Source organism: Equus caballus, chromosome 24 (genome assembly GCF_041296265.1).
Source record: "Equus caballus isolate H_3958 breed thoroughbred chromosome 24, TB-T2T, whole genome shotgun sequence".
Lineage (NCBI taxonomy): Eukaryota > Metazoa > Chordata > Mammalia > Perissodactyla > Equidae > Equus > Equus caballus.
This window is the reverse complement of record NC_091707.1, coordinates 50914844-50932783: the sequence shown is the minus strand read 5'-3', so window position 1 is coordinate 50932783 and position 17940 is coordinate 50914844. Positions and strand designations below refer to the sequence as shown.

At 49.4% G+C, this 17940-nt stretch overlaps 1 protein-coding gene and 2 long non-coding RNA genes across 5 annotated transcripts in view; 2 read left to right on the top strand and 1 right to left on the bottom strand.

Annotated features, from left to right (window-relative positions):
- Positions 1–1941: 1941 nt before the first annotated feature.
- Positions 1942–5535, bottom strand: LOC138920682 (uncharacterized). The gene is made up of 2 exons (XR_011432303.1): positions 5410–5535; positions 1942–5149 (listed from the first exon to the last, which is right to left on the bottom strand). It is a non-coding gene; the product is annotated as an uncharacterized lncRNA (long non-coding RNA).
- On the top strand, positions 4668–8818 carry LOC138920681 (uncharacterized). Its single transcript, XR_011432302.1, has 2 exons — positions 4668–4866; positions 5191–8818. It is a non-coding gene; the product is annotated as an uncharacterized lncRNA (long non-coding RNA).
- Positions 8819–12228: 3410 nt separating this feature from the next.
- SYNE3 (spectrin repeat containing nuclear envelope family member 3) overlaps positions 12229–17940 on the top strand; it is a 99260-nt gene continuing 93548 nt past the window's right edge. For 2 of the 3 annotated variants that reach the window (XM_023628340.2, XM_070249790.1), the window contains exon 1: positions 13020–13145. The gene's annotated coding sequence lies outside the window, so the exon portion shown is untranslated. Of the gene's footprint in view, positions 12248–13019; positions 13146–17940 lie in introns of those variants that run through there. The other variant, XM_070249789.1, reaches the window with a different exon arrangement.

Genomic DNA, 17940 nt, shown 5'->3' with positions numbered 1-17940 from the left:
CTCCCTTGTGGACATTACTGAGGGGGTGCGGGTGGGAAGTACACAGAAACTTATGAGAAGCCTGGGATTTTGGTCACAAAATGTAATTAGACCCCAAACTAAATAATCAGGCCATGTAAACATGCTGACTCGGGCATCCTAAAAATGTTTTTCTTTCCTGTGCTTATTGACAGATAAAGCTTTATTGATTTGATAAAATTTCTCTTCCACCCACTCCTCCAAAAGCAAATTCACGCTTGAATCCATAGTTACGAACCTCACACATTGGAGATCGTTTCTTCCTATGTCTCAGCCCTAAACGAAGAGGCGGGGTCGCTGAAGCTAAGAGGGCGCTTTCCTTCCTGACTTCAGTCTCCAAGTCTGTGCTGCGTTCTGACAAAAGGTGTGTTTCTGTGCGTAGGACATGCCCTACAGAAACGTCTCGGTCCAAGCTGGCCAGAGCTTCTCTAAGTGTCATTTTCAGGGAAAAGTGGCTACTTGGGTTGCACAAGGGGTTGAGCCACCAAACCTCCCTGAACTAAAATACCATTTGGGACCCAGAGTTCCGTAGACTCCAGCTGGAACCTGAACCTTCTCTCTGCTGTGACCGAGCTCTATCCGGTAATTTTAAAGCACCACTGCACCCTGGAATTAACTTGATCCCCCAGCGACCCTAAAAATAATGTCATGTGAGAAACCAAGGCAATGCCCAGCCCTCTAAGAGAATGTTCGATAGTCTCTAATGCAAAGAGAGAAATGCCCTCTGGATGTTTACTGCGTCTATCTGACGAGACAGCTGGCTTTATAAATACTTCTCTAGCCATGGGAGCGGCCTCAGTTTTGCTATCTCTGTTTCCCACATCGTGTAGAGACGGGAAGCAAGGCCCCCTTAGGCCCTGCTTGCGCTGTATCACATAGGTCCTGCTCTCCTCGTCTGGGTAAAATGAAGAGACATGCTGTGCTGTGCACTGGGTTCATTCAGTCTAAAACAGACCCTGGGAGATGCCAATGAAATCAGATTCTCTGAAGAAGCATTTGTGAAAGTCCTGGATGCCACAGCAGAACCTGGATTCTGGTCTCCACACATCTTAGATTTGGAATATAGAGGTGTGAGGCCTGGTTCCAGTCCTAAGCATCACTAAATACTTAGGAGTTCTTTCTGATTCTCCTTAGAATTTTCCACCCCTGCTCTCTTCCTCTGCCTGGATTTGTGAAAAATGGATTTGTGATGTCTGCAAAAGGTTATGCTGATTTCACGATGTCTTTACGTAAGGGCTGCAGGGTTTTAAGGAATCTATTCCGCTGCTCCTGAACATTTACCCCCAAATAATGCCATCTTCCATGTGTGGAATACTATCTTGTTCTTCAAACAGGTTTTGTGTACATGAGTTACATCAACCCTAGGATGATGGTTCTCAGCTATTTTGGTCCCCAAATTATGTTCTCTGTCCAGTGTTTGTTTATAACATCTTTTGGCAGACTTGAGCAGTTGGGGTTCCTCTGTAAGTTTTGTTCCCCTCAAGCGCTTTTTAGCATTTTACTGCTGAATCCTAGCATCCCCAGGAAGTCCCGCATAAAATTAAATATTCCTGAATTACCTTCGCTGGCCCTGCATGTGTGTTTATTGGATGCAGATGTGATCTTTGTGCTTTGTGAAACTAAAATGACACCATTTCAAGCCAAAACTCCAATGGAAGAAATAGAAACCATGGCTTTTTCACTTCCGAGAGTTCAGTTCTCTTATCTCCGTGCTTCTTTTTCACATTGAGGACTGAACTCCTTGGCTCTGGCCCTTTAAAACCAGACATCTGCTGGACTTCGCTCTATTGAGAACATTATTTTATTCTGAAAGAAAGAGCCCAAATCCTGTCCCTCTAAGGTAACATTAAGAATTAAGTGGTAATCATAAAACACGTGAAGGCTTGATTAAAGGTAGTAAAAGAACTGTTGACTTTCCTCAACTGTCTGTTTAATGAAAGACTTTAATGTTTTGCATCGTGTGTTTCTCTTTTTATCAGCACATACTTTCTATAACGCAAACTGTTATTACACTCCAGCAACTTCTGAGAAGGTGCCCAGACCACAGAAGATGAAAAGCTGGGAGCCAGTGCTGTTGTGTGTCAGACCTGTTATGAAGATTTATCTGTTACCAGAAGTTTCTGTCCCCCTCTGATAATCACTGAGTTCGCGGCCAGATGAACATTTAGACCGTTTTATTGTTTTCTTTTCAATGATTGCTAAGATGTATTGCCAAGGCCGTAAATACTCTTTATGATGAGTCAGGATTTCACTTCGTACTTCAAACTTTGAGCCTTAATAACTTCATGCCTTCAAAATTAAATCTTGCTGTCATGGGAACCCGTCACTCCAGGCTTCTTCAACAATTCATCTAGCCAAGGAAGAAAAATTCACCCCAGTTTCACAGAGGTGGTGAGGGGGCAGGTTGGAAATGGGATAAAACATTAACTGTTCGTCTTGTTTTGCGGGAAAAGATCGGAGGATTTTAAATATATTTTTTCTGCATTCATGTCCAGAAAAAAATCCCATTTGTTAATTCTAAACTTTACGCTTTCTGTAAGTGTAACCTACTAATTAACTGATATCAAATTTATGTGATCCAGAGTTTCAGTTAAAGACTATATTATAAATCAATTATATTCTGGGGAAAAAAAAAAGGAAGAGGGCAGCTTTTTTCATAAAGCCCACTTGCAAACTTGAGTGTCTGTGAGAATTTTGTATGAAACGCCTTGAGGAGAAGGTGACCCTTGCAGGCCCTCTCCCCTCTCCAGACAGACAGTGATCTGGCATCTTCTTTTCCTGTCCTAGCCCGTCCTGGGGCAGTCTGAGTGCACGTCAGTCCCCTTGGTGTGATAGTCCCATCGGTTCATCTTCCTTCTTGCCAGGCAGCAGCACCTCCGAGAGGTCACACATACTGCTGGCCGCCTGGGGACAGGGCCGGTAACGTCCTCCTACTTGAAGGGATTTTTGCTTATGTTCAAAAATAACACAGCACGTCCTCTTTCAAAATCATTCTGTCTTTGGAGAAACTTGGAGCATGCCATGAGTCTCTGCCTCACCCTGCGGGGCCGATAGGGGGCACTAGTCCATTTTACTTGGGATGTAGGGCCTGTCGTTACACACAAGCTCTGGGAGTTAATCAATTTGCCCAGTTCTAGGCAGAGTCTCAGTTCTCCTCCAAGGCCTGTTCTTATTTAGGGAATGGCTAACTTCCTTAGTTTTTTAATATTACAGCCACAACAGATTGGAAGCAGTAAATTTAAAAGGCTGACACTAAAAGCAAGAAGATGCAATGATCTATAGGTTAACGGGAGATTTAAAAAATTAAGAAGCAGACATTCTGGGGCTTTTTTTCTTTGAACAGCAGCATTCCGGGAGCATTTGCTGTCAGCGGGGCACACAGCCCCGACACATCGCTGCTCCTTGAGCTTCAGAGACGTGTATCCTCATTCCAAGTCTCTACCAAAAGGAAATTATAGTCCACGGGCTTTGGTTAAGAAGTCAAGGAAACGTAGTATATATTAGATTGCCAACAAAAATTACGCACACACACGTGGCTTAAAGGAGTTACGTTAAAAAATAAACTTCAGGGGCCAGCCGGAAGTGTAGTGGTTATTAAGTTCGTGCACTCCACTTCGCTGGCCCAGGGTTCACAGGTTCAGATCCTGGGTGCAGACCTACACATCACTCATCAAGCCATGCTGAAGTGGCATCCCACACACAAAATAGAGGAAGATTGGCACAGATGTCAGCCCAGGGCCAGTCTTCCTCACCAAAAAGAATAAATAGACTTCAGAGGAATACTTTCTTCCCTCATTATGCCAGATAAACACTTTTATTCCGGTTCTGTTGTATACCTCATATTAGTCCACGGAAGCACCTTAAAAATACTAAATTGGTGGTGAGGGACTGAATGATACTGGCATAAAGTTGAGTTTTTCTAAATTGTGTGAACCAAATGTTGGTCTTGAGAGAGCTCAGCCAGCATTAGGTCTGGAGACAGACATCCATCAGGCAGTTTTGTGCACGCTGTTGTATTGTTCAATCCAGGATGCACAGTTAGAGACATCGCAGACTATAACCACTGTGCAATCCTACCCCCCAGCCCTATTTCACTGCTGCTAGGGCCCAAAACTCTTCAGGGAGTGTGTGTCTCATAGAGGCAATCTACTGAAGGGGAGATTTTTGCAAATGATATATCTGATAAACAGTTAATATCCAAAATGCATAAAAAACACATACAATTCAATATCAAAAAAACAAACTATTTTTTTATGCCTCTCTCCTCTACCACTGACCATTAGCTTCATTTTTTTGCTCGTGGTCCTTAGCACTTTACCTGGTACTTAGGATATACTCAATGCATAATTCTTGATTGAGGAACATGTAACATGGTGAACAACACAGGACAGTATTTCAGAAATCCCAAATTGCACGAAACTCATAGTATTGGCCACAGATGCCATAGGAGGTGAAGAAACATTCGACCAGGGAGCACCCTCAAGCTCTGTGCCGAGCAGTAAACAGAGTGGAGTAGGACACTCCCACAACCAAGGACAGAAACAAGAATATCACTAAGTACTTGGGGGGGAGGCTGTTTAAGGGGAGTAAGTCAGGCCTCAGAACTCAGGGAAAGCTTAGTAGAGGGGGTGGCGCTTGAACTGAGTGTTGAAAGAATTTGCAGGGGAAGGACATTCCAGAAAAAGGAAACAACCAGGGTAAAGACACAGAGGCCCACGCACAGGAATGCTGAGTCGTTTCTTTACAAATGCGGACGTGGACATAGCTGAGGGCCTTTGGATTCCATCCTTGGCATGAGAGAAGGTCACGGAAAGAGTGGACGCTGCAGATTCTTGAGAGATGATCCTGGTAGGAGTGGCGAGGGGGCATCGGAGGTGGCTGAGACGCACGGAGGGAGGCTCGGTGCTTTGAAGGCGGGGTTGATGGCATTCAGCGACTGGCTGGATGTGGGGAGGGGGCTGGGAAGAAGGTGGGGGCTGAGGCTTACCCCCAGGTTCCTGGCTCTGGCTGGTGCTCCTGTTTGCGGAGGCTGGGAAGACAGGGGAGGAGGAAGGAAGGGGTGAGTCATCATTACTCCTGGACATTCGGAGTTTCGAGGAATTGGAGGGACATCTAAATCACCAGGTTACATCTGAAATACAGGGGAGATGATTCAGATTATTGCCTCTACAGATGGGTCCTAACGATAAAAGAGATTTGGGCAGGGCGCTGGAGAAAGAGAAGAGAGCAGAGAAGAACCCCGGAGAAGGTATGCGGTTAGGGAAGGACAGGCGGTGAAGAAGCCTGGAAAGGAGGCAGGAGGAGAGACGGGAGCAAGCGCTTCCAGGAAACATGGCCTCATCAAGGGTGTCAGAGGCCACAGAGCCGGGCCACTAAGGACCCAAGCGTCACCTGGATTTGGCAATGGAGGTAAACCTGGCTGTGGGCTGGAGCAATCGAGGCATTCCCTGACCCTCTCAGGGTCTCTGCACCGTGAAGGAGCCGGTCCGGGGCACGGTAGTGTCTTCTGGCTGTGACTTGTGTGTGCGCATGCATCTCTGTCGTAGGCCATCCCAGAGTTTGTAAACTGAGCCGACATGAGCCGGTCATTTTGCCCAGATTTTGCCAGTGACACAGCAAACACACATTTCATTTGGGGTGATGAAACAGGCTTGATTACCGAAGCGAGTGAACTAATCCCACAGCAGAGTGTCAGCAAAGACCCTTTAAAGACCGAAGGGCACCAGGTATGTGCACTGCCTTTTCTCCAGCCTATTTAGGGGGCTGCTCCTGTCTGCTGAATGTGGCTTTTTAATTAGCCAGGAGGTACATTTCGGGGCACTTGCCATTTTCCTCTGCCTACCAACGTTACAACAGCAAAGAAGAAATTCAGGATTAAAGTTCTTTAAACTCTTAGACCTCGTGCTGCAACTGTTGCTCTTGCAAGGACTTGAGGCAGTCAGTGCGGAAGACATCTGTTCTGCGTATGTTTGGGGCCAGTGCTTTGCAGCAAGATTCTAAGGTTTTGTGGAATGAGCTTCCTGCAGTGTAGCGGCCTCCTGTGCTCGGGGAGCTTCTTGGACCATCAAGAATTGTCATCAAGAGCAACAGGTTTTATGCAGACACGTGGACCTATCTGACACAAGCCCTGCCACTCCAGGAAAGGGATCGGCTGCACCCCTACTGTGGGTTTCCCCAAAGCGTAGAGCCCCGCCGGCCCTCATGGTGATGGGGGCGGGGGTGGGGGGGGGGGCGCGTGTCACAAATGCCCTGCACGGGTTCTGCTGCCCTAACTCGGGTGCCAAGGCGGCACCTCTGCATGTCAGCCAGGCAGGGCTCAGAGGCCTCCCCAGCTTCCTGGGCGCGCTGCCTATCACACAGCGCTTCTGATATTATCACATGCTCAGAACGGCCAAGCCTGCCAAGAGAAGGAGAGAGCACTCCATCAGATCTCAAAAGCCATGTCTCCAGGGAGCAAAACAATGAAAGGTTTCTCTTGCTCCTTAGCGAAGAAGGTTTCCTTACTCATGGCCTCTTCCTGAGTTGGTTTCTGTCGCGAAGATTTGTTTGCACCCATCATAATTGGAGGGTTTCATTTCCCATAATAGCACACACGTGCACAGAACTTCAAGTGTGCAGCACATTCTCATCGTCCTTATTTTCTGTGATTTTCATGACAGTTCCTACAGGGAAGACAGGGCAAGAACTGGCCCCATTTTCTGGATGTTGAGACATGGGGAGGGGAGATGGTGCACCCCGGCTCAGCCAGCTGGGGAATGGGGAGCTAGAACGAGAGGCACCACGCAGGAGATTTTCACCCCATGAGCTTTTCACGCCGCCAGCCCACCCCAGGGTTGGCACCACTGACGTTATGAAGGCTGCATTTAAGTTTCAAAACAAAAACAAACAAATAAGCCGGACTCCCAGTGTGCGGTAGTTCAAACCAAAATGATGACGCTGGAAGGGCAAGTGGCAGTCAGCGCTGTGGCTGAAGAGCAGGTCACAGCTCACATGTTCAGCAGCCAAGGAAATAGCTGAGCCTGGATGTGACTTCCCCCACATAGAGCAATTCAGAGAATACGAAACCAAGCTCATTATGAGAAATGGGCTCCGCCAGCCCTGCCTGTTTTATGGTATATATAAAGCCAGGACTCTGACATTTCTCTTGCTGCATATGAGGGTAATCAGCATAACTGGAGGGTTCTGCCCTGCTGTTTACACACACACACACACACACACACAGAGCCTCGCAGGCTGGTGCTCTCCCTCTCACAGCAGATTTCCCACCTGTTACTAAAGCTGCTGCTGTTCTTCGCAAAGTACTTTAATTTCTCCCCACTAACCTTACCCCATAAGGAACTCATCTCGTTAATGAAGTCAGAGCCGAGCATTCTGAGTTCAGTGTAGCTCTATGCAAAAGCATAACCTAAGAAACAGATTAGAATTTAATCATGACCAGCAAATGGTCCTCCACGATTGCTGCCAGACAGACAGAATGCTTAGTGATTAAGAGTGTGGGCCGAGGCCAGACTGCCTGGGTTTGGACTCTAGATCAGTCACGTGACAGCTGTGTGACGATGCAAAAGATACTACCCTGTCTGTTCCCTCGTTTGTAAGGTTAGATAACAATAGTAGCTACCCTGAAAGGTAGTGATGAGGATTAAATGGGTTGATATGAATGAAGGCTTAGGACAGTGCTCGGCACATGGTAAGCCCTTGAGAAATGTTAAATATCATTATTATTCTCCATCGTTCAACACAGAGCTCGCATCTCACCTTATCCAGAAGGCCTTCCCCCGAACGCCTGAACCGTTGCACTCCTCTCTCTCCTATTTCTGGATTCTTCTGAGTCACTTCTGTCCTGTGCAGTCTAACGTTTGATGACGTGCAGTGCTGTCCTGTTATTTCAGTGTTTCACTCTTAATGTTGCTTCTCCAGTAGATTGTAAATTCCTGATGGTAGAAATGATGTAGTTTGTATTGTTGGACTTGCAAAGCTCATGGCCCGGTCCTGAGCAGTTGCTGGACATGTAAACATCCTTGGAGTATGTGCATCACTATGAGTAAGTAGGAAAAAAATCTGTTGATGTGGTATTGTATATGGGTACCATAACTAGCAGTTACAAGGTAGAGTGTGAAGAGTTATGTTGACACAAAAACCTACACAAAATGTTTATAGCAGCTTTATTCATAATAACCCCAAACTGGAAACAACCCAGATGTCCTTCAGCAAGTGGATGGTTAAGCAAACTGTGATATGTCCATATCATGGAATACTTCTCAGCAATAAAGAGGCACGAACTGATACACACAGCAACCTGGGTGAATCTCCAGGGAATTACGCTGGGTGAAAACAGCCAGTCCCCAAAGGTTACATACTTTATGATTCCATTTATGTAATATTCTTGAAATGGCAAAACTGTAGAAATGAGAACAGATTACTGGTTTCCCAGAGTTAAGGAGGGGATGAGGGCAGGAGAGAGGACCAGAATGAGGGATCCTGTGGTGATGCAAATGCCCTGTATCTTGATGGTATCAGTGTCAATATCCTAGTCATGATATTGTACTATATAGTTTTGCAAGATGTTACCATTGGAGGAAACTGCATACAGGGTACGTGGACTCTCTGTATGATTTCTTACAACTGCATGTGAATCTACAGTTATCTCTAAATCAAATATTTAATTTAAAAAGACACTTAAGGCGTTCCCAACAGAAACAGGAAGAGTAGATTGAGTTGCCCATTGATGGGAGAAATATGGCAAGACCCTTTTAGAAGGATTTTATTTTTCTAGGAATAAAGGTTGTTGATTGCACTTTAATATTTTTGTGTCTATTAGTCCTTATTCCTTGGAGTACAACAATAGAAGTGTTTAGTTATGTTAATTGATGTTGTTGTCGAATACAATCAAAATTCACATCGATTTTTAAATTGTGAGGAGTAACTTAGAGATGATTTTCCAATTCTCTCATTTCACAGCCTCGGAAACTCAGAAGTGACCCAGTGTTACACAGCTAATTAGTGGCCTTGACAAGGACCAGAACCCAGTCATCCCAGGATCGAGTCCTGTGCATCTGATGCACTTTTTATATTTTTATTTTATAAAAGCAGCACAATTAAGTGTACCTAGAGGAACATCCTGAAGTATTCCAGTTCCTGCGCTTAGTGCTTGAGACGACTCATTGCCACCCAGCAGGGTGCTCCGTTCCTGGGTGGCAGCTGCCGGTGGGGGAGGCGATGGACCCGGAGAACTGAACAAACCAGGCTGGTATGGATCTGCTCATCCTACGAGCACATAGTAGGACCCAGCGGGAAAGGGCACACTAACACTTGGCGAACTGGCAAAAAAGAAAACAAAGAAGAAGCTGAGAGCAGAGCCAGGATGAGAACCAGCTCCCCATGCCCAGATCAGGACTTCCCTCACGGGGCACGCCAGAAATGGCCCCCAAAGCGTGAGATTTTCATCTATGTTTAGCTGGTAGCACTGAAGTCATCACTAAGGGGGAAGCCAGGCTAGGGAAGGAGAAATGGGAGCATAAATTTCCAGAACACCAATTACCACCCTGGGACGCTGTGCAGGGCTCCTCCTTCCTGCCCTCTTGCCTCAGTTTACCCACTTGTACAATGAGGGGTATTGTACAACAAGGGGTTGGATTAGCCAGAAGAGGCATTCCAGCTTCTGTTCTTTTTTTTTTTTTTTAAAGATAGGCACCTGAGCGAACATCTGTTGCCAATCCTCCTTTTTTTCCTCTTCATCCCCCCTAAGCCCCCCAGTACATAGTTGTATGTTCTAGTTGCAGGTCCTTCTGGTTGTGCTATGTGGGATGCTACCTCAGCATGGCCTGATGAGTGGTGCCATGTCTGTGCCCAGGATCCGAACTGGTGAAACCCTGGGCCGCTGAAGCGGAGCGTGTGAACTTAACCACTCGGCCACGGGCCCGGCCCCTCCAGCTTCTGTTCTAATCTTCCTGTGACGACTGAACACACAAACAACTAAAAATCATGCTCACACAATAAGACTTGTACGGGGTGGCCACTGACACTAGCTAACCAACAGCAAATGCGAGACAGACCTGAATACTTTCCCCAGACTTATTCAGCTGGCCCTGCTTCCCCACGAGCGGTGGTAGAGATGCTGGCTCCAGGGGAAGAGACATGGGGAAGCCGCAGTACAAATTTTGCTTTCTGAGAGACATTTTGTACGATACACAAACAGCCCCCACTGCCAAATGAGTCAGAATTTCCGAATGGCATAATTTTAGAGCATTCTTGCGGTTCCTTTTCTGGGCCACTTCTGAAAGGGAGGCCTGGGGGCGGGATTTCCTGTGCTCCATTCCAGACATGACAGAGGGGCGCTCCCTCCATCCTTTCCCCGAATTTTCTTTCGAGATAAATTTTCATTCCCACTCCTTTGTGTAGCAGTGACTGATGCTGAAGGCAAGTCGACGTTTTTATAGCCTTCCTGGTTGGAAACTCCCTCCAATTCTCCCGCATTGCTTATTCAACTTTCTCCCCTTCTGCGTGGACCGCTCTGGAGTGGCAAAAGACTGCCACAGAATTAACAAAAAATAAGGTCCTCTTTCTATGTCAGGCTTTAGAAAAGCAATGGGAGAGTGTTCTGAAAAGCACCAAGCCCTGTAAAGCTAAAGATAATAATAATAATCACAACGAACTAATATCTGCCTGGTATTTTGCAGTTGATAAAATATTTTCATCACACATTTCTCATCTATGAAATATTATTGTTATCCCCATTTAACAGATGAGAAAACCAAGGTTCTAGGGGGTTCCATGGCTTGCTAAGGTTCGCTCAGTTAAGTAGGGAGAGCTGGGCCTGGAATTTGGGTCGCTCAGGTCTGAACTGGTGTTCTGGGCCACATGAACCGTGAGAGACTGTTCATCGCTGTGATGCACCCGGAAGCATTGCGCAGTGACCACCTTGGGGGTAGTAGTCTATGCCTCATTCTTCTCCATATTCCCAGGGACTAGCACATAGTAGGTGCTCAGGAAATGTTTGATGAAAGACTAACTAGCCTTATGCCAGAAACCGTACTGATCATGCTATACCCAGAACAGCTCACCTGAGCTGGGTGCTCACAATGCCAGGCACAAATCCATCAAGATAGGTTCCTATGATTAGACCCATTAACGGAAGAGGAAACCAAGGATGAGTAAGAAGCTGAAAGTTGCAAACTTGGGCAGTTGGGCACCAGATCTTGAGCTCTTTACGCCCAGCTGCACCGAACCATCTCTTACTGCAGCAAATTGACTTCCCACGGCTGGCCGGCCGCTCCACCCTCCCAGCAGCATGGCGGGGCCTTCCAATCCTTGTGCAAATCACCTGACCTGTTTGTGTCTTTGCTTCTGTCATAAGACAGAACTAATTAAACTTTTGCTAACCACCCGGAGGATCTTTCAGAGATTTAATGAGGAGATACATGTGAGAGCATTTGGAAAAGCAAAGAGTATTACTCAAATTGCAAGCATTATAATAATTATTTATCGCTGTCCACACCTGCAGCTTGACTGTTGTGACCACAACACCTGAGGCAGCATCTCAGATGGAGTCAGGATGAAAAGGAGAAATATAATAGGACAACAAGGACCAGTCAAGGGCGAGGACGGGAGAGGCCCTTTGTGTGTATCGCCTCTGATCCTGTGAATAATTATAGCTTCATAAATGGGTCCTAAGTTAGGAGGTGTGGCCGACCCTCTGGCATTCCAACTCACACTAGGCATACTCCAGTGTTAATTCTGGGTTTTGGCATCCTTCTTCCTTACCCTCATTTTGGAAAAGACACACGCGCATACACACACACACACTCACACACTACTATCTGATTTAGAATTTAATCGTTCTCTTAGGACATGGATTTCTACACTGATTTATTCAACAAACAGTGATGGAGGGCCTGCCACCTCACTAAGAAACAAGAGGAAAACACCTTCGGGGAAGCATTCCACTTGGGCCGGTTACTTAACTCCTCAAGCGCAGCCTGTTTTTCCTCATGTGCAAAACGGCCCAGCCGCACAAATTGTGAACACTGGAGTCCACACGGTCCGTAGTTCTGTAAATTGTATCCTTCTTTAGCGGCTCGCATCCCCATCCAAAGGAGGCGGAACCAATCATGCAAACATGTAGTTAGTAAGACAAAGATCAGGGCTGGGGCAGAGGACAGTTCAAAGGGCCTGAATACCCCAGGAGCTCAAAGGCACCGAGGCAGATAAGATTGCGACATTCTGCTGCAAGGTTAAAGAGGCGGCGGAGTCGCAGGAGCGGGGGGCGGCGGACACGTGGGAGGATGTGTCTGTTGGGAGGGGCGCGCAGGAAGAGGGAGGGTAGGCACATTCTCGGACCCTGGATTTGCGGGAGGTTCAGACTACAGTTGGGATTCACATTCCTTGTGGCTCCCCCCACCCCATCGCCTCTGCTCTGCACCCTGCGGGTCTCCCATCCGAGCCTGGGGCCCAGAGATCCCGCGCGTGGTGGCTCCGGGGACTGTGGGGCGGGAGGGGCCGGATGGAGCGTCCCAGTGTCAAGCTGGCTGATAGGTGTCACTTCCTTCTTGGATTTCGCGCCTCCGGGAGGGGTGCCCCTGCCTTTGCCCCCACCTCAGCTCTGAGAGGGCGAGACCTGCCAGCCCAACCCCCGCCCCCCCCCACCCCGCCAGCCTCCTCCCTAAGTCTGGACGCGCAGAGGAACCCCCTCCTCAGATGCAACTTCCCCCGGAGGACAGGCAGCTCCGGGCCATCCCAAGGATGACACCGGGCGGAGGCAGAAGTGGGGCCGGGGCTCGGGGCGGCTCCAGGGCCGGAGAGGGCAGCCCTGGGCGCGAGGATGGGGAGCCCCTAGGACGGCGCTCCCTGCCCCCGGGGGCTCTGCGATAGGGCGCCGGCCAGGCTGGGGCCGGGCACCGGGGGCCTCTGCCGCGCGCGCGGGGCCGGGCGCGTCCCTCTCCCGCCGGGCCGGGTGGCGCGGCCCCGGGGCGGCTCCCGCGGCGGGTCCCCGAGGGGCTGGGCGGGGGCGGGGGCGAGTGTCCGGGCCCCGCCCCGGCCCCGCCCCGCTCCGGAGCCGCCAGGGACGCAGCGAGGAGGAGGGCGGCTCGTCCGATCGGCCCGCGGCGCCGCGCTCCTGCACGCTCCGGCCGGTAAGTGGCGCGGGGCGGGGGGCCGGGCGGGTAGGGGCCTCAGCTCCCCCTAGCCGTGCCGCGTCCCCCAGGGATCGGGGTCGCGGAAAGTCGCGGGGACCTGGGGAGGCGCGCCCGGCGCGGGGGCGGGGGCCCTGGCGTGACAGCTGCGGGCGGGCGGGTATTTTTAGTTTAAACCCGGCGGGTCCCTGCCGCCTGCGAAATGCCGAGTCTTTCCGCTCCCCAATCCCGGAGATTTGGCCCTCGAGAAGAAGCCGCGAAGCCCTGGGCAGCGCGTCCTCGCGGGCGGGGCGCCGCCTCCAGTCTTCGCTCTGCTTCCCCTTGGGGCGAGCGGACCTGTCACCGCGGGCTCGTGGCAGGCAGTAAGGCGGGCAGGGATACGCGCTCTTGGCGACCACGAGCTCGCTCCGTAGTGGCTGAGAGAGCCCAGAGCCGGCAGTAGGGAGGGGAAGTCGCACCTGGCAGGCTCGGTTTCGTTCAGACATCTCCTGGCTGTGCAGCCTTGTGCAAGCTTCTCAGCCTCTCTGAGCCTCATCCCACATCTCTAAAGGACGAGGTGATGAGGCCAAAGATCTGGTTGCAGGGCCAGAGGGAGCCCCAAAGGGACGCTGACTCCCCTTAGGGTCGTCAGACCTTAACTCCAAACAGTGGACCTGGTGGAAGGGGCCCGGTGGTCAACCCAGGAGCGGCGCCCACTCAGCCTAGCTGACTTCTGCTTCAAAGCTCTAAGGCAGGGACTCCTGCTGGGGTGGGGTGATAATGAATATTATTATTTTGTCACTTCGGCCCTGAAGCTCTGGCCCAAAGCTCCCGGGTCCCTGGTCTCTTTCACCCTAAAAGGGTTAACTTCCTCTTGGCCCAGTGAGGGGCCTTCCACAGGAGTGAGGGCAGGAGGAGAGAGGTGGGCAGGGACTGTCCTCCCAGAGCATGTCACAAAATCACCACCCTTCGGAACTTAGCGGAACAGCTTTCTTCATCCACCAAGAGGAGAGGAAACAGGCCCAGAGAAGGGGAGTGATTTACCCAAAGCCACACAGCCAAGAATGGAACCTGGTGTCCTCAAGTGGCTGGCCCTGCCTCCTGCACAGCTGGGGCAGCCAACAGCTACCAGGGGTCAGGAGCTGGGAGGCCGGAGGGGTGTGCCGTGCCAACGGGCTGTTTTGCTCCGTTTCCTGTAACCGTGCCCCAGTGGGGCTCTCTGACACGTGTGGGTCTGCACATTCCTCAGGCAGGACTGCACTGGGCCGGCTGACAACCACAGCTGTGCCAAGCCTGCTGGCCCCAGGGGCATCATTTTCAGCCGAGAGGCCCCTCTGAGGGCAGCTGGAGGGGGGAGTGGGCTGGGAAGACATTTCTGGAACTCGTGTCTTTTGGGGGGGGGGGGGTCTTGAGGAGAAGGCTTCGGGATTGCTGGTGGCCCAGAGGGGAGTGATGAGAATCTGGGTTCAGGTTTCTGCCTCAGGCCCCCTGCAGGCACCCTTCAGGGTGAGTCTGAGCTCCTTCTGTCTCCATGGGAACAACCCTCTAGCCAAGTACTTTGCATGTTCTCCAGTGGCCTTGGACCTGACCAGGCCTGGGTGGTCCCTCTGTCTGGTGATGCAGAAACCTGGGGCTGGGCTGTTAAAGGATTCTGGCCTGGCTGCCCCGTGACCTCTGCGCTGGGGAGGCAAGACTGGGCAGGTCCCGCACAACCTGCAAAGCACCCTGGAGCCCCTGGGAGTCCAGAGAGCAGCGGGGGCCCCCATGTTGCCCAGCTGTTAGGAATGGGGGTGGTCCAGTCCTCCCTTGGCTGAGGGAAAGTTGCTTCAACTTTCAGTTTCCTTCCCCACGAGAGGGGATTAACCCTGGCGCCTGCATCATAGGTGCCCTGAGAATTCCTTGAGACATTCCGTGAATAGTGCTTTGTATGCTGTCAGACACAGCACATGCAAGCAGTTGTCACAGTTTGGGGTGATGGGACCTGGTTGGGACACCTGAGTTCCCTCTCCCTTAGCTCTGTCCTTTCTCTCTGTCTTAAGGTCCCCATGTCTGTCAAATGGTGAGCGGCCTTGGATCATCTCCCTTGGAGCCCTTCCAGCACTGAAAGCTGGTCCTTGACCCAGGCAGAGAGATATGACAGGGGGGCCTGCAGGGGGTTCAATGTGTCTGTGGGCTCTTCCGAAGCATTTCCTGTCTCCCACCTCTTTGATTCTGACAGCCAGCAAGTCTGCTATTGCTGGCCCGTTTATAGATGGGAAGACAGATTCAGAGACCAGGAGTGGTAGAGCCAGGATTTGAACTCAGGGCTTTTGCCTTGTTGCTCTTCATTGCACCACATAGCCTATCTCAGACAATGGACAAGGACAATGTTCTACATTGATCATCGCAAGAACAGTACTCAGGAGGCAGCATCCCCATCATCATTAAGACATTGGTATTTCCTGGAAAAAAACGGGTTCTGAACTTTTTTTTCCCTATAACATCTAAACGTAGTCCAATGGGGCCACCAAGAGAGGAGCCTGGGAGGAGCAGATGGAAGTTAGTGAAGTGTCTGCTGACGCTCTCCACCCCCCAGGGAATCCCTGCTTCAGGATTGAGGGATGTTATTCCTGGGATGAGCAGCTAGGGAGTAGACGGGGACAGTCCTGGCAGCTGAAGCCTGAATTTTGTCATCTTTGAAATAGACAGGAGAGGCCCCCACACCTCCCTGGGGGCATTGCTGTGAGGATAAATGAAACAATGGGCGACAATGCTCCGCAGAGTGCCCAGCAGGGCTGGGACACACCAGAAAGAGACCTTATCATGGTTTTTATTACTAATCCTCCTAATGTAATTGTAACAATGTAACCTGGCCTTGTACCTCTCGCCTGGATTTCTAGGCTGCAGATTCTGCGTAGGGAATCCCAGAATGTCCAAAATGCTTTGAAAGACTGGGCAGGGAGCTGCTGAGGGAATTAGGCGTCTCAGAACACAAGCAGGCTGACAACCAGCTGTTCAGGGGTACACATGTGAGAAGTAAAATGCGGCAAAAAGCAAGCAGACGGTTACCTTAAGTGAAAGTCAAATATCACCACGGGGCGGGGCGAGAGGAACTGGGATTGGGAGGTCATGGGGGGCAGTCACTAAGGGATTCGCCTGTAATTATTCGTAAGTACACGTATGTTTTACGCCCTCCTCTAGACATAGATCCTGTTTCACAAATTTAAGCAGGTTAAAATAAAAGACAGGGAATGATAATGCAAAATCAGGGTGGTTATCTTTGTTACAAGAACAGGGAGGGGCCTGCTCCACTCTTAGCCGAGTCCATTATGTTCTGTATCTTCTGTAGAGTGGTGGGCTTATGGGAATTTTAAAATATTTTTTGCTTCATCATTTACAAATAGGAAATATGTATACATTATATACAATGTACAATGCATTATATACAATAACTTTATATACATTGCATGTATTGTATATATATTATGTATAATAGTTGTGTATATACATTGTATATATTATATACAATAATTATGTGTATATACCTTGTATATATTTTGTATACATTAGATACAATAGATGTGTATATACATTGTATATATTATATATATACAATAATTGTGTGTATATACATTGTACATGTTGTGTATATATTATATATAATAGTTGTGTATATACATTGTATACATATTATGTATATTCCATTGTATGTATCAAATCTTACATGCAAATACAATTAAAAGATAATATGCAACATTTTCACAAAGCTCTCTTAGAAAATCAGACTCTTCCCACAGATTCAAATGTTAATCTGGCTGGATTTGAAAAATAAAACAAACACAAATCCTGTGGCATAACAGACACATGATTTCTCATTCGGGAGAAGTAATCTCCCTCTTCTGAAGTCACACAACCGGAAGATGACATTCACACTTTATGATCTCAGATTATCAACAGGATTTTAAGTCCTGCCCTAATGATTTACGCTTCTGAATCAGAAAATCCTGACCTGTTGGAGCTGGGCGGGACCTCAGGTCACCTGGGCCAGTCTGCAGGGAAGTGCCCTGGCCAAAGTCAATATCGGGGAGACAGGTCCGGAAGACAGTCGCTCTCGGCTGCCACACCTGGGTGACTGTCATCAGGACACCACCCGCCATACCCATGCTACTACTGTGACGAGGTCCACAGCCTCCTTGGGCCAGGCAGGAAATGGGTGGTATACCTGAGACTAAACTGATGTGATCATTTTAATTTGCAAAAGTCAGAAGAGAGCTACGACATGTGATGAGTGCACGCTTCTAGAGCTTCCATGAACAGAAACTTCGCCAGAGGAAATAGACAGGTAGTGCTTAGCATCTCCTTTCCTCCACAAAGCCCTCCCAGGAGAGCTACTCGGACCCCTGCTCTTTGCGGGGCATGCTTGATGTTAAGTTATCAGAACAACGTAGTGCCGGGGGTATGGTTATTTCTGTTTTTCGGTTGGGGAAACAGGCTCAGAGAGGTTAAATGCCTTGCCCCGAATCACATGGCAGGAAAGTGATGTAGCAAGATTTTCACCCAGAGGGAGAACTGAAAAGATGAGAAGCTTTTGTAAGAGTGCTGTCTTGTGAACGCATCCCTCACCCTGAGAAGCTGGAACTCCAGTGACCCAGCCCAGCCGGAGGGTGACTGGGTGTTGTCCTCCCAGCTGTCAGATCGCAGAAGGCTCTGGAGGCTGAGGGCTCTGACTGCCGTGCTTCCCTCTTAGTGACCGAGCTGCTCTGTTTTTGAGAAGGGCAGCAGTGCACTGAGCACTGGGGGACTCCATGCCCTTTGTGGCCCTGCTGCTTTCAGGGCT